Genomic DNA, 5,000 nt, shown 5'->3' with positions numbered 1-5,000 from the left:
TGGCTCCAAGGAGATGTTTATGTCTGTAGCTCCAAGGAGATGTTTATCTCTGTAGCTCCAAGGAGATGTGTATCTCTGTAGCTCCAAGGAGATGTATATCTCTGTAGCTCCAAGGAGATGTATATCTCTGTAGCTCCAAGGAGATGTTTATCTCTGTAGCTCCAAGGAGATGTTTATCTCTATGTCTTCGAGGAGATGTATATCTCTGTAGCTCCAAGGAGATGTTTATCTCTGTAGCTCCAAGGAGATGTTTATCTCTGTAGCTCCAAGGAGATGTTTATCTCTGTGGCTCCAAGGAGATGTTTATCTCTGTGGCTCCAAGGAGATGTATATCTCTGTAGCTCCAAGGAGATGTATGTCTCTGTAGCTCCAAGGAGATGTATATCTCTGTAGCTCCAAGGAGATGTGTATCTCTGTAGCTCCAAGGAGATGTATATCTCTGTAGCTCCAAGGAGATGTTTATCTCTGTAGCTCCAAGGAGATGTATATCTCTGTAGCTCCAAGCAGATGTGTATCTCTGTAGCTCCAAGGAGATGTTTATCTCTGTAGCTCCAAGCAGATGTGTATCTCTGTAGCTCCAAGGAGATGTTTATCTCTGTAGCTCCAAGGAGATGTATATCTCTGTAGCTCCAAGCAGATGTGTATCTCTGTAGCTCCAAGGAGATGTTTATCTCTGTAGCTCCAAGGAGATGTATATCTCTGTAGCTCCAAGCAGATGTGTATCTCTGTAGCTCCAAGGAGATGTTTATCTCTGTAGCTCCAAGGAGATGTATATCTCTGTAGCTCCAAGCAGATGTGTATCTCTGTAGCTCCAAGGAGATGTTTATCTCTGTAGCTCCAAGGAGATGTATATCTCTGTAGCTCCAAGCAGATGTGTATCTCTGTAGCTCCAAGGAGATGTTTATCTCTGTAGCTCCAAGGAGATGTTTATCTCTGTAGCTCCAAGGAGATGTTTATCTCTGTAGCTCCAAGGAGATGTTTATCTCTATGTCTTCGAGGAGATGTTTATGTAAGAATGCCTTCAACACCTTGATTAATGCTTTGTGTAGGTGGGATAAAGTACGTGATCAATATTAATGATGTAATCTTTCCCCTTTTAGATTAATCTAAACTGGTCTCTAGGGGGGAAAGATTAATTTAAATTGATCGTGGAAGTTGTAAGATGGGGAGTATTATTATCAGGGGGGAAAGTGGTGAGCCAGTATGACCTATCCCACCTGGGATAGCATGCCGGGATAAATGTTGGGATAGAAGGATAAAGTGAAAGAACGCAGCCCACTCCACTTTCACCATTGGGCCCCCCCCCCGGATGCCAGCCCTGTGAGTAACGAGGCCCTCACAGTAACGACCAATCCAAGTAATTGTATAATTATTGTGTTTATTTTCTTCTCTCTCTCTCTCTCTGCCGTGCTGGGCTGCTCCCCCTCTCCCCTTCCCCCCCCCTCTCTTTCCAGCAGGAGGGCTTTCCACCCCCCCCCCTTTCCAGCAAGAGGGGGCTTTCACCCCCCTTTCCAGCATGAGGGGCTTCCACCCCCCCTTTCCAGCAGGAAGGGGCTTCCACCCTCCCCCCCATTCCAGCAGGAAGGGGCTTCCTCCACCCCCCCTTTCCAGCAGGAAGGGGCTTCCACACCCCCTTTCCAACAGGAAGAGCTTCCACCCTCCCTTTCCAGCAGGAGGGGCTTCCACTCCCCTTTCCAGCAGGAAGGGGCTTCCGCTCCCGCCCTTTTCCAGCAGGAAGGGGCTTCCATCCCCCCCTTTTCCAGCAGGAAGGGGCTTCCATCCCCCCCTTTTCCAGGAGGAAGGCTTCTCCCTTCCCCTCAGAGTTACACAACCACCAACCACCATCACCTGAAAAGCCCCCGGCGCTGCCTAACTGTACTTAATGGCAATTCCTAGTCCAAGCAGACAAGTCTGCGGCGGCGTCGTGGCTTGTGGAGCAAGCAGCAATGATCCTTGTGCACGCCCGGCCTTGGTCTTCAATTGGTGTATGGTGTCGTTGACGTCTCGGACCATCCCACGTGACGGACTAAGCCGTGACGAGTTCTCGAACCAATGGTCCCGCCACCTCTAAAATAAGATTATTTTTCCTACCCAGATCTAGCTACGAGTCTGGCTCGGGCCGGATTCACGAAGCAGTTACGCAGGTACTTACGAACATGTACATCTTTTTCTCAATCTTTGGCGGCTTTGTTTACAATTATTAGACAATTAATGAGCTCCGAAGCACCAGGAGGCTGTTTATAACAATAATAACAGTTGATTGGCAAGTTTTCATGCTTGTAAACTGTTTAATAAATGTAAACAAAGCCGTCGAAGATTGAGAAAAGATGTACAGGTTCGTAAGTACTTGCGTAACTGCTTCGTGAATCTGGCTCCAGGTCTCTCGGGCCCCGCCTCGAATTATCCCTCGCTGACTCGTTTAATACTCGTTTCATACTCGCTGTTTCTCAGTCCGGACGGAACAATTCGGTCTAGAAACAGTCATAGGCAATTCGGTCTCATCGTGGTTACCATCTTGAGGTTATCTTGAGATGATTTCGGGGCTTTTTAGTGTCCCCGCGGCCCGGTCCTCGACCAGGCCTCCGCCCCCAGGAAGCAGCCCGTGACAGCTGATTAACACCCAGGTACCTATTTTACTGCTAGGTAACAGGGGCATCAGGGTGAAAAAAACTCTGCCCATTGTTTCTCGCCGGCGCCCGGGATCGAACCCAGGACCACAGGATCACAAGTCTAGCGTGCTGTCCGCTCGGCCGACCGGCTCCCCTGGTTGAGGGATAAGACTGTTTAGCGCCCTCAGACCTTCACCAGGATGCAACCCCACAACAGTGGCATAACTCCCGGGTGCCTGTTGACTGTTAGGTGAACAGAGGCATTAGGCGAAAGGAAACGGGATTATTAACCGTCTGTGTGGTCTAGGAATCAGACCCCTGGATCCTTGAGTGCTAGTCGAGGATGTAGACCACTAAGCGAGTTTAGGCATGTGCGTATCGTCGTAGTCTATGGTAGACACACACACACACACATACACACACACCAATCTTGTACACCACATATGTAAGACCAATCCTGGAGTATGCGGCCCCAGCATGGAGCCCGTACCTTGTCAAGCACAAGACGAAGCTGGAAAAAGTCCAAAGGTATGCCACTAGACTAGTCCCAGAACTAAGAGGCATGAGTTACGAGGAAAGGCTGCGGGAAATGCACCTTACGACACTGGAAGACAGAAGAGTAAGGGGAGACATGATCACAACCTACAAAATCCTCAGAGGAATCGACCGGGTAAACAAGGATAAACTATTTAACACTGGTGGGACGCGAACAAGGGGACACAGGTGGAAACTGAGTACCCACATGAGCCACAGAGACGTTAGAAGGAACTGTTTCAGTGTCAGAGTAGTTAACGGATGGAATGCATTAGGCAGTGATGTGGTGGAAGCTGACTCCATACACAGCTTTAAATGTAGATATGATAGAGCCCAGTAGGCTCAGGAATCTGTACACCAGTTGATTTACGGTTGAGAGGCGGGACCAAAGAGCCAAAGTTTAACCCCCGCAAGCACAAATAGGTGAGTACAATTAGGTGAGTACACACACACACAAAATAGGGAAATAGGACCATAGTCATTGCTGTAAACAACCGATGCTCGAAAAGCGGGATCAAAGAGTCAATGCTCGATCCTGCAGACACAAATAGGTGAGTACGCACACACACACACACACACACACACACACACACACACACACACACACACACACACACACACACACACACACACACACACACACACACACACCAGAAAGAACTGTTTAAGTCTCTCTCGGACCGGACTAGATAAGAGAAGCTGCCGAAGACAATTCGATACACAACTTTAAATATAAATAACAAGAAAATTAGTAAAAAAAAATCTAGTCGCTGCATTAAACTATGGTCAAAAGGCACGGGGCTTAAGAGCTCATGCTCGACCCAACAAACTCAAGTAGATAACTACCCACACACGACTAAGATCCGCAAGGACGACGTCTGAAGGAGCAGCTCGTCCGCCCGTCGACTCCTTAAAGGCACTACGGGCTCACCATAGCCCGTGCTACTTGGAACTAATCTTTAACAACAACAACAACAACGTCGACTCCTCATGTGATAGCCAATTTCCAGTGATCAGGCCAGAGACTTAAACTATTTTCTTGTCTTTTGTAACATGCTATTTTCCCCTGTCTCGGAATCTTCCAGGTCGTGGTGGTCACATGTTCCTGCTGTGATGGGGTTCGAAACATTGTGTAGGGCGTCAATTAGTATGTCACATATGCACTTATTAAATAAGCCAATATTGACTAAGGCAAGTGCGAGAACGGGTTGCGTTCAATAAGCCAATATTGACTAAAAGCAAGTGCGAGAACGGGTTGCGTTCAGTGTGGTTAATTAACCCCTCGGTATATTTCTACGCTGAAGGGAATATGTTGAAGATTGCTAAAATATACTTTGTAAAGTGTAGGTTGAGAGGCGAGGGGAAAAAAGAGCTGCGCAGGCATAATTAGGCGGGTGTCAAGCAGGAGGGTGTGTGAGGGGTGGGAAGGGTGAAGGGTGGGCAGGTTTTAGTGGAAAAGATTTTGGATGGGGAAAGTTTGAGGGAAAAGACACAGCCAACTTGCTCAAAGAACTCTCCTGGCACCAAGCGAGAGGCCTTGAAAGAGACAAATGTCGTCTATGCCTTCACATGCCCACTTTGGAACTGTCAGCCTCAATGATCTCGATATATAGGCAAGACAACAATGATCTCGATACATAGGCAAGACAACAATGATCTCGATATATAGGCAAGACAACAATGATCTCGATATATAGGCAAGACAACAATGATCTCGATATATAGGCAAGACAACAACATATTTAAGGAACTTGACAATGCACAAAGAACAAGGCACTATCAGTGACCACAATTTCTACACACAACCAGACCATCACTAGCCATATCTTAACCAGCAACACAGACATATTCGACAGT

This window comes from Procambarus clarkii, chromosome 8 (genome assembly GCF_040958095.1).
Source record: "Procambarus clarkii isolate CNS0578487 chromosome 8, FALCON_Pclarkii_2.0, whole genome shotgun sequence".
NCBI lineage: Eukaryota > Metazoa > Arthropoda > Malacostraca > Decapoda > Cambaridae > Procambarus > Procambarus clarkii.
Note: the sequence above shows the minus strand (reverse complement) of the source record.